This window comes from Pseudophryne corroboree, chromosome 2 (genome assembly GCF_028390025.1).
Source record: "Pseudophryne corroboree isolate aPseCor3 chromosome 2, aPseCor3.hap2, whole genome shotgun sequence".
In the NCBI taxonomy this organism is placed as follows: domain Eukaryota; kingdom Metazoa; phylum Chordata; class Amphibia; order Anura; family Myobatrachidae; genus Pseudophryne; species Pseudophryne corroboree.
In genome coordinates, this window is record NC_086445.1 from 393,808,283 (window position 1) to 393,820,644 (window position 12,362).

Below are 12,362 nucleotides of genomic sequence, written 5' to 3' on the forward strand. Positions count from 1 at the left end.
AAAAATAGATAATCCTAATACTCATTTCCAAACTCAATGCAGCGGCAAAATAGCTGACATACTGTATAGGGTTCCATTTAATCATTATTTAATTATTAATAATCCTAATTACTTGCAACATCTATGTTCAATATCATTCTGGATGTCTCAGCTCTGTCTTAAACTTATCAGGTCTAACACTGAGCTCAGTTTCTTTCCCCTACCTGCATCCCCCTCCTCCCCCACATTTCTCTATGCTGCAAATATTATCTCGTCTCTATTATCCCAATCCCACTACATATGTGTCATCCTTGACACCACCCTCTCCTTCATCACCACATTACTGTTATACCCCAGTTCTGTCTGTTTTTACTTCTGCAACATCTCCTGGATCAGAGCCTCTCATATCCTGGAAGCAACAATCTTTCTTCCTCAAGTCTGGGCTATTGCAACCTATTAATCTCTGGTCTTCCTCTATCCCATATCTTACTTCTAAAATCCGTCTCCTCAATGCTGCTGCCCTTCTTATGTTCTTATCTTGTTGCTCTGACTCTACCTCTCAGCAATGTCATTCACAGATCTATCGGATCGGTATGCAGTTAAATTGCCGACGCCGGAATCCCAACTGCTGACAATGCCGCCAGCTGGAATCCTGGCTCATAGGGACAATTCCCACTCGTGGGTGTCCACGACACCCATAGAGTGGGAATAGAGTCTGCGGCGTGGCAAGTACAGCAAGGCAGCAGGGGGACTTTCTGCGCTCGCCCCACTGCCGGCGTACTGACGGCCAGCATCCCAACCAACGGTAATTCATACTCATCCCATCTGATCGGCCCTGCTGCACAGTCAATTACAATATAGCTAGTAGGCATATAGATTTCATCTGCATGTGATGCAAGTTGCATGCTGAGTGGCCCATTAGTCAGTCGCAGGAACTGCAGACTGTAACATAACACCTGGGAGGGCAAATGTAAAGGCCTGCTCAATTGTGATGTCTGCTCAGATATATCCAGCGCCACATTGGTTGGTACGTGTGTACAGCTCACCAAATCAGCCACTCTGTCAGTGCTATGGGCTGTCACAAGAAAAATATCTTTCAGGTGTGTGCCCAGCCTATAAACCTCTGCCAGCCTGCCGGGCTTCAAACGTGCCCTAAAAACTGACATGTTGTTCAAAGCCCACCCTCCCTAATCGGTCACTCAGTTTTAAAGAAATCTCACGGGTTTTTTTTTTTGTTTTTTTTTATTTATTCCTTTTTACTCTCTTTGAAATTATTTTACTGTTTTTGTGTTTTATTTTAATTTCCCTATACGGTAAGTGAATTTGTGTACCATATAAATAAAAGATAATAGTTCAGAAAAAATTTCAAAATTAATTATTTTGCACAGGCAACGTCTATAGCAAATTAACTGGAAGCATTTGGTACCTGATGGAAACAGTCAGTGTTTCAGTGGTTTGCAATTCTATATGGCCTTATTTGCTTTTATTTTATTACTAGCGTTTGCCTGCGTGGATGTTTGTTATTACTTAGCAGAACTAAATTTACAGAGACAGCAGTAGTATCTAATACAGGTTGAGTATCCCATATCCAAATATTCCGAAATACGGAATATTCCGAAATACGGACTTTTTTGAGTGAGACTGAGATAGTGAAACCTTTGTGTTTTGATGGCTCAGTGTACACAAACTTTGTTTAATACTCAAAGTTATTAAAAATATTGTATTAAATGAACTTCAGACTGTGTGTATAAGGTGTATATGAAACATAAATGAATTCTGTGAATGTACACACACTTTGTTTAATGCACAAAGTTATAAAAAATATTGGCTAAAATGACCTTCAGGCTGTGTGTATAAGGTGTATATGAAACATAAATGCCTTCTGTGCTTAGATTTAGGTCCCATCACCATAATATCTCGTTATGGTATGCAATTATTCCAAAATACAGAAAAATCCGATATCCAAAATTCCTCTGGTCCCAAGCATTTTGGATAAGGGATACTCAACCTGTAGTGTGATGTATATTTTATATTGTACACACTGATCACAAAATTTCTTTGTAAACAATATTTGCAGTTTTACTCCAGGCATTACCACAAAAAGATGCTTGGTGCTACTAACTCATGAGCAAACCACGTAAAGAAGCCCACGGGAGATGCAGCTGGTCCCGACATCTACGCCTGAGGCCTGCAGCCCTGAGCGTTTGCTCATGTGACTCATTACAGACGCTTAGAGGAAATTTCATGTCCTTGAAGTTAAAATGAAAATTGTTGGGAATAAGGTGTATATGTGGTATAAACACAGTCATCTGCGCCACACCCCATTAGAATCTCTGCCTCACTACATTTTAAGCTCGATTCCATTGCATTGCATAGCTACATTGTGTGCCCCCTGGTGGTAGGCACGGGGTAAAACAATTGAATCCGCCACATACATTATGAATAATTCAATTGTTCCGGGTTTTTAAGGAGATGGGGTAAAGGTTGTATCCACTGATCAAAAAAATAATAAAAAAAAAAATATTTTTGGAAAATAGTCTACTTGCTAACCAACACCAACCATTTGTTGCCAACAGAAGCTGCCACATTATCTGTAATGGTCATAACATACTGCAATTCTGCCTTTACTCTTCTTTTGTCCTATACTACTAAATACGGCTTTGTATATTAAAACAAGAGATCAAGCGCACAGAACTGAAGACAATCGCACTATCTGGCACCAATGATGACTGTTGTGTTTTTTCTCACTTTATTCTGTTATTCCATAAAATTTTGTGTCACGTTTTATATACCCATGCCCACCTCTATAGGTCTTTTCAGTAAAAGAAAGTTTATTATTCACTTTTATTTAACACTAGTAGTATCTAATTAGCTGCCATCATTACTTAACCGATGGTCATCATTGGGCTATCAAATTTTAAGCCATTTTAAGCGGACGAAATAGGACCCTCTATCGTGCGAAAACATATGGGATCTGGGATAAGTTCCCGGACCCATGTGTTATCATGGCTAAGAAGGCTGTTTATCAAGGATTATGCTTTGTGTGCCTGAGGTACTGAAAGCATAATCCCCGATTGGATAGTCCCCGGCGAATCTATTAACAGGGGGTAAATTACCGCTGCTAATAGGATACCTAAATGCTAATGCAGCATTAGATAAAGTAAACATTAAAACAAACCTGTACTGCAAGAGTCAGGTGAATGATCAAAGGTAATACAGGTACACCACCGATTATCCGGCATCCTCGGTTCCAGTGCCGTGCCGGATTATCGAATTTGCCGGATTAACGGTGGAAACTAATTTTGCACCTTCAGAACATTTCTAAAGCAATAAATAGTAAAATATATGCTACAGTATAATATTAATTAATGAATAAACACAGTAGTGTATGCAAAACTGTTTATAAGCAAAACAGGTGTCAGGTACGTTTTGAACAACCATTAACAGTAAGTGAAACAGTCACTACAAGGAAAGTACTAAACCTCATGCAAAATGACACTAACTCTTACTCTCCCACAGCCCAACTCCCACTACAACCTACCCTATACCTTCCACAGCCCAACTCTAAACCTTCCACAGCCCAACAACCTACCCTATACCTTCCACAGCCCAACTCTAAACCTTCCACAGCCCAACTCCTATTACAACCTACCCTATAACTTCCACAGCCCAACAACCTACCCTATACCTTCCATAGCCCAACTCTAAACCTTCCACAGCCCAACAACCTACGCTATACCTTCCACAGCCCAACTCTAAACCTTCCACAGCCCAACTCTAAACCTTCCACAGCCCAACTCTAAACCTTCCACAGCCCAACTCCTATTACAACCTACCCTATAACTTCCACAGCCCAACTCTAAACCTCCCACAATCCAACTCCCACTACAACCTAATCATCAGCTTGGTCTTGAAGAAGTATTTCAGGTGGGACAGTTGCATTTGGGATGTCTGGGGAACAGGGACCTGATCTAGTACTTGGAGGAATTGGAGATGCTAGAGAACAGGTACTGCTCTTAGGCACATTCTTGCATAGCTTCTTAAACATGACATCAAGGCGAGGTTGTTTCATAAGTTTTGACCTTTCCCTGTACAGTTTCTTTCATCAAGTGAAAATGCATTAGCTCTTGTTCTGTCACAAAGTTACGTTGCTCTAGTCCTTTGATTAGCTCACTAGTCATCTCAATCAGCTTGTCAATACCAGTGGGGATTTCAATAACATTTTCTTCTTCACTGTCACCATCGTCACTTTCAGTGATTTTTGCAGGATTCAAAACCATATCTATAATTTCAGAGTCAGTACAGTGACGCACAACAGGTGTTTCAACGTCAACCTCCATCCACTCTGCCAGATTTTCTTCGTTTAGCCTACTTGATAGGTTGTTGCCAGCAGTTGCAGTACAAGTTTTTGCATATTCAAGTAACTCAAGAACACATACATCATCATTTGCTACGCAAAATCCTGTGAAGGCAATACTAGGATCTTCATCAGGGGCATTTTCAAACACCATGGCAGGCCACAACTTATGCCAACCATTCTTTAGTGTTAACGAATTTACATTCTCCCAGGCACTAGCAACAAACCAAAGTACATCTTTCATGTTAAAGTCTTTGATAAACGACTCAATAGGCTTGCCTGAATTCACCACATCTAGCATGCGTTTCATTAAAAGTGTACGATACTTGGCTTTCATAGAGCGCAATATTCCTTGATCTTGTGGTTGGATAAGAGATGTACAGTTTGGTGGTAAGTATGCTGTAAACACGTTATTCTTGCGCAGCAGTTCAGCTCTAGGGTGAGCTGAACAGTTGTCCAGAATAAGAAGGATTTTGCAGTCCTCTGGTAGGCCTACAGATATGCAGTGTGCTCTGGCTTCTGCCACAAAATACTTTTCAAACCACTCTAGCATTAACTCGGTGGTAATCCATCCATTTTTATTTGCACGATAAATTACAGGATACACTAACACATTTTAAAGCCCTAGGGCATTTACTTTTTCCGATCACTAGTGGCTTGCATCGGTGAGTTCCGGCAGCATTGGAGCAACCTAGGACAGTAACTTTGTACTTAGATTGTTTAAACCCTGTGGGGGCTTTTTTATCCTCCATTGATAAAGTTTTCCTAGGGGTACATCGCCAATACAGTGCAGTTTCATTGGCATTATAATCTTGCTGGGGGATGAGGTTTTCATCAGCCACAAGCTTTGCAAACTCATCCACATAGTCATCAGCTGCTTCATGTTTTGCAGACCGTTTTTCACCACACACTTTACGCATCGAAATTCCATGACGTGTCTTAAACCTATGCAGCCATCCTTCACTGTAATCACACTCATAGTCAAGTTTTAGTGCTGTATGATACAACTTAGCTTGTTCCTGTACCATGATGCCTGACAAGTCTACACCATCACTCAGACGTTGTCAAAACAATTCCAATAACACTCGATCAAGCTCAGTGCTTTTACCAGATTTCATAGTTTTCCTAATGCTCATTTGCTTCTTAGATTAACTTTCTGCAAAGAACTGTAATATTTTCTCCCTGTGTTTTTTTATGTCATACACTGTTGAGGAACAGAGACCGTATGTATCACACAGCTTCTTCACTGAAACACCGCGGTCGAGTTTTCGTAATATCTCAACTTTTGCCTGCACCGATATAGACTTGTGTTTACGCTTTATACCTGTACCATCACTGTTCTTGGAAGGCATAGCAGCACTACTGTCACTTGAACTGTCTGCGGACGCCATAACAGCCCCACTGATGCTTGCTGTGTCACCTGCAGTGCCCTCAGAAGCTGTACTCACTGACACTTGTGCGCGCTGTGTCTTCCGCCCATGTGCGGTACTTGCTGTGACCTTGGACGCCATAACAGCCCCACTGATGCTTGCTGTGTCACCTGCAGTGTCCGTGGAAGCTGTACCCACTGACACTTGCGCGTATTGCATGTTACGCCCATGCGCAGAAAATGTTCCGGATTAAAGGATGTTCCTAACCCCCTTTAATCCGGACAAATCAAAATTGTTCGGATTAAAAGAGGTTCCGGATCATCGGTTGCCGGAAAATCGGTGGTGTACCTGTACACCAATTGCATCTATGAGGGCGGATATCACATTTAGGATTCATATTAAAAACAAAATGTTTCAAAGCAGGTTTACTACCATACAAACATACCTGTAGAGCAGGCTTTCCCAACCACGGTCCTCAAGGCACACCAACAGTGCAGGTTTTAGCGATATCCAGGCTTCAGCACAGGTGACTTAATTAGTAGCTCAGTTATTTTGATTTAACCATCTGTGCTTCAGCCTGGATATCACTAAAACCTGCACTGTTGGTGTGCCTTGAGGACCGTGGTTGGGAATGCCTGCTGTAGAGTGTTACTGCCACAGTCACTCCCACATGTTAATATAAAAAAGAAAAAGAAAAAAAATCCACCTGCTTTTGTACAGTCAATATTGTAAGGCAGTGTAAAAGTCAACAGCTAAAAGGTAGTATGAGAACAAATTCTAAATAATAAAGCATGTATTGTATTGCTCTTCAGTGCTCCACGTTGGTATGTGAAAGTAAGCTGCGCAGACACAACTGAAGCCACAAACTCAACTGAAAACCAGTCAGCCAGAACCACCCCAAGGAATGGGGTTTGAAGAGTGCAAACAAAACAGATTATCCAAAACAAACGCATTACAAATATTTGCCTGCATATTACTATATAAAAAGCAGATGTGAACAAGTTTTTTGAACACACACTTTACATGAGAAGATACAAGCATGTTACTTATTCAAATCAAACAACCAGAATACCCTTACAAGCAACGATGCTTACTACAGAACACATACAGGAGGACACACACAACCAAAACCTGTTTAGTAAATGTAAATTCTAGTGTCAGAATTTAAAATTAAAGTTTAATAAGTAATAGCCGGCAATATTTCTTGGAGACTTCTTTCACAAAAGGAGTCCCTGCGTACGTACGAGCAAGCATGTAATATGATTCCAACCTATTTTTACCTTGCCACACCCTTACATTACTAAAGCAACAAACCATTCCATGAGCAGTGACTCAAATCTATTTATAAGAGCTGAAGACAACACAAGATGATAGGCTTAATAAATATATAAATACATGAAAAGGCACTTGGTGAAAGTGTAAAACAAGGTATCCCTTATGTAGGCAGCAAATCAGGAGTGTGCTTTACCAACACACTATAAATGAAAATAATAAGATTTTACTTACCAGTAAATCTATTTCTCGTAGTCCGTAGTGGATGCTGGGGACTCCGTAAGGACCATGGGGAATAGACAGGCTCCGCAGGAGATAGGGCACTTTAAGAAAGCTTTGGATTCTGGGTGTGCACTGGCTCCTCCCTCTATGTCCCTCCTCTAGACCTCTGTTAGAGAAACTGTGCCCAGAGGATATGAACAGTACGAGGAAAGGATTTTTGTAATCTAAGGGCGAGATTCATACCAGCCACACCAATCACACCGTATAACTTGTGATAAACTACCCAGTTAACAGTATGAACAATTAACATAGCCTCGGTTCAAGACCGACCAACTATAATATAACCCTTATTGAAGCAATAACTATATACAAGTCTTGCAGAAGTCGTCCGCACTTGGGACGGGCGCCCAGCATCCACTACGGACTACGAGCTGTAATGCCAAGACCCCCTCGGGCAGCCGCCCAAGAAGAGCCCACCTTCCTAGTGAAATGGGCCTTAACCGATTTAGGTAATGGCAATCCTGCCGTAGAATGCGCCTGCTGAATCGTGTTACAGATCCAGCGAGCAATAGTCTGCTTTGAAGCAGGCGCGCCAACCTTGTTGGCCGCATACAAAACAAACAGAGCTTCCGTCTTCCTGATCCTAGCTGTTCTGGTCACATAAATCTTCAAAGCCCTGACCACATCCAGGGACTCACAGGCACGACAATAGGTTGGTTCATATGAAAAGATGAGACCACCTTGGGCAGAAATTGAGGCCGAGTCCTCAACTCTGCCCTATCCACGTGAAAAATTAGGTATGGGCTTTTATATGATAAAGCCGCTAATTCTGAAACACGCCTTGCAGAAGCTAAGGCCAACAACATGACCACTTTCCAAGTGAGGTATTTCAACTCCACTGTTTTGAGTGGTTCAAACCAAGGTGACTTGAGGAAACTTAATACCACGTTAAGATCCCAAGGCGCCACCGGAGGCACAAAGGGAGGCTGAATATGCAGCACGCCCTTAACAAAAATCTATACTTCAGGAAGAGAAGCCAATTCTCTTTGAAAGAAAATGGATAAGGCTGAAATTTGGACCTTTATGGACCCTAATTTTAGGCCCAAATTCACTCCCGTTTGAAGGAAGTGAAGCAAACGGCCCAAATGGAACTCCTCCGTAGGAGCAGCTCTGGCCTCACACCAAGAAACATATTTCCGCCATATACGGTGATAATGTTTCGATGTCACATCCTTCCTAGCCTTGATCAGGGTAGGAATGACCTCCTCCGGAATCCCTTTTTCCGCTAGGATCCGGCGTTCAACCGCCATGCCGTCAAACGCAGCCGCGGTAAGTCTTGGAACAGACAGGGCCCCTGCTGCAGCAGGTCCTGCCTTAGAGGAAGAGGCCATGGATCTTCTGTGAGCAACTCTTGCAGATCCGGATACCAAGTCCTCCGGATACCAAGTGCTCTGACCCTTCTTAGTCTTATTAATCTCAACACCTTGGGTATGAGAGGCAAAGGAGGAAACACATAGACCGATCTGAACACCCATGGTGTCACCAGAGCGTCTAACGCTACCGCCTGAGGGTCTCTTGACCTGGCGCAATACCTCTTTAGCTTTTTGTTGAGACGGGACGCCATCACGTCTATTTGAGGCAGTTCCCACCGATCCACGATCTGTGTGAAGACTTCTTGATGAAGTCCCCACTCTCCCGGATGCAGGTCGTGCCTGCTGAGGTAGTCCGCCTCCCAGTTGTCCACCCCCGGGATGAACACTGCTGATAGCGCGCTTACATGGCCTTCCGCCCAGCGCAGAATCCTGGACGCCTCTGCCATGGCCACTCTGCTCCTTGTGCCGCCCTGGCGGTTTACATGAGCCACTGCCGTGACATTGTCCGACTGAATCAGAACCGGTTTGTTCTGAAGCCATTCCTCCGCCTGGCGTAGGGCGTTGTAAATGGCCCTTAACTCCAGGACATTGATGTGGAGACAAGTCTCTAGGCTTGACCAGAGACCTTGGAAATTTCTCCCCAGTGCGACAGCTCCCCAACCTCGGAGGCTCGCGTCCGTGGTGACCAGGATCCAGTCCTGAATGCCGAACCTGCGACCCTCTAGGAGGTGAGCACTGTGCAGCCACCACAGGAGAGATACCCTGGCCCTGGGAGACAGGGTGATCCGTTTCTGCAAATGTAGATGGGACCCGGACCATTTGTCCAATAGGTCCTATTGGAAGGTCCTCGCATGGAACCTGCAGAAGGGGATGGCCTCGTATGAAGCCACCATCTTCCCCAGAACTTTTGTGCAATGATGCACAGAAACATTTTTTGGCTTTAAAAGGTTCCTGACCAGGGCTATGAAGCTCCTGAGCCTTCTCCACCGGAAGAAAAACTCTTTTTTGGTCTGTGTCTAGAATCAGGCCCAAAAAGGTCAGACGCGTTGCAGCTACTAGCTGGGAATTCGGTAAATTGAGAATCCAACAGTGCCTCTGCAACATCTTCACGGACAGAGACACGCTGTCCAGCAACTTCTCCCGAGATCTCGCCTTTATAAGGAGATCATCCAAGTACGGGATAATTGTGACTCCCTGCTTGCGCAGGAGCACCATCATGTCCGCCATTACCTTGGTGAAAATTCTCGGGGCCGTGGAAAGACCAAACGACAACGTCTGAAATTGGTAGTGACAATCCTGTACTGCAAATCTCAGAAACGCCTGGTGAGGGGGGAAAATCGGAACATGAAGGTACGCATCCTTTATGTCCAGGGACACCATCCAATCCCCTCCCTCCAGGCTGGCGATGACCATTCTGAGCGATTCCATCTTGAACCTCTTCAAGTACAGGTTCAGGGATTTTAGATTTAGAATGGGTCTGACCGAACCGTCCGGTTTCGGTACCACAAACAGGGATGAATAATAACCCTCTCCTTGCTGGAGATGAGGAACCTTGATTATCACCTGTTGAATGTACAATATGTGAATTGCCGCTAACACTAGCTCCCTCTCTGACGGGGAAGCTGGCAGAGCCGATTTGAAAAACCGGCGAGGGGGCATGTCTTCGAATTCCAGTCTGTATCCCTGGGAAACAATCTCTATTGCCCAGGGATCCACCTGTGATTGAACCCAGACGTGGCTGAAAAGACGAAGACGTGCCCCCACTTGATCTGACCCCCCATCCCCCCCCGGAATTCCCCAGCATCATGCTGTGGACTTTGCGGAAGCAGGGGAGGACTTCTGCTCCTGGGAACTAGCTGAGTGCAGCCGTTTTCCCTTGCCTTTACCTCTGGCAACGAAGGACGATCCACGTACCTTCTTGTTTTTATTGGAACGAAAGGACTGCATTTGATAATGCGGTACCTTCTTAGAATGCTGCGGGGGAACATAAGGTAAAAAATTCGATTTACCGGCCGTAGCAGTAGAGACTAGGTCCGAGAGGCCTTCTCCAAACAACTCCTCCCCCTTGTACGGCAATGACTCCATATGCCGCTTCGAGTCGGCGTCTCCCGTCCACTGTCGGGTCCACAAGAGCCGCCTAGCAGAAATAGACATAGCGTTTATGCTAGAGCTTAGTAAACAAATGTCTCTCTGAGCATCCCTCATATACAAGCCAGCATCTCTGATATGCTCCATGGTCATTTGGATGGTATCCCTATCTAAGGTGTCAATCTCTGTAGATAAGGAGTCTGCCCATGCCACGACAGCACTACAAACACAGGCCGAAGTCATGGCCGGCCTAACTATAGTTCCTGAATGTGTGTAAATGTGTTTCAGGGTGATTTCCTGCTTGCGATCAGCAGGATCCTTGAGGGAAGCTGTATCCGGAGAAGGCAGTGCCACCTTCTTGGATAAGCGTGTCAGCGCCTTGTCTACTTTAAGCGCAGATTCCCATCGTACCCGATCCTTCTGTGGAAAGGGATACGCCATGAGAATCCTTTTGGGAACCTGTAGTCTCCGATCTGGAGATTCCCAAGCCTTTTCGCATAATTCGCTTAGCTCAAATGAGGACGGAAACGTGACCTCAGGCCTTTTCCCTTTATACATGTGAACCCTCGTGTCAGGGACAGGGGGTTCCTCCGTGATATGCAAAACCTCCTTTATGGCAATAATCATGTACCTAATACCTTTTGCCACCTTCGGCTGTAATTTTGCATCCTCATAGTCGACACTAGAGTCAGTATCTGTGTCGGTATCTGTGTCAGCGACCTGGGATATGGGGCGCTTTTGAGACCCTGAAGGTCCTGGCTCCCCAGGGACAGGCACGGGCTGGCTACCTGACTGATACCGAGCTTCAGCCTTGTCTAATCTTTTATGCAGCAGATTTACATTTGAAGACATTTAGCATATCCACCCAGTCCGGTGTCGGCGTTGCCAACGGCGACCTGACATTCAAGCACTCCCCCTCCACATTTAGCGAGCCTTCCTCATCAAACATGTCGACACACCCGTACCGACACACTGCACACACCCAGGGAAACTTTTTCTGAAGACAGTATCCCCTGAAAGGAGAGACAGAGAGAGAGTATGCCAGCACACACCCCAGCGCAACAACCTGGAGACCAACACAGAATGTTTTTCCCCCAGTAGCGCTGTATTATATTGTATCCGCCAATTATGTGCCCCCCCCCCCCCCTCTCTTTTTAAACCCCCTTCACCGTGTGTAATCAGGGGAGAGTCCGGGGAGCTTCCTCTCAGCGTTCTGTGGAGAGAAAATGGCGCTGGTGAGGGAGAAGCCCCGCCCCCTCGGCGGCGGGCTTCTATCCCGCTCAAAATCGTGAATAAATGGCGGGGGCTCAATTATATACATGTACAGTGCCCAGCTGTACATGTATATACCTATTTGCCATCCAAGAGGTGTAACTATTGCTGCCCAGGGCGCCCCCCCCCCCCCCCCTGCGCCCTGCACCCATACAGTGACCGGAGTGTGTGAGGTGATGTGGAGCAATGACGCACAGCTGCAGTGCTGTGCGTTACCTCTGTGAAGCTGAAGGCTTCTGCCTCCTGAGACGTCTTCTTGCTTCTGCTCTTCTGGCTCTGTGAGGAGAACGGCGGCGCGGCTCCGGGGGTGGACGCCCAGGACGAACCTGTGTTCACAACCTCTGAAGCTAATGGTGTTCAGTAGCCGAGGCAGCAGATCCCATCAGTTAAGTAGGTCTGCCCCTCTCTCCTTTGTCCCTCGATGCAGGG

At 45.2% G+C, this 12,362-nt stretch overlaps 1 protein-coding gene across 5 annotated transcripts in view; it reads right to left on the bottom strand.

The window, feature by feature from the left end:
* Positions 1 to 12,362, bottom strand: part of TMEM131 (transmembrane protein 131) — a 554,400-nt gene that overhangs the window by 160,195 nt on the left and 381,843 nt on the right. The gene's annotated exons all lie outside the window — the stretch shown is intronic.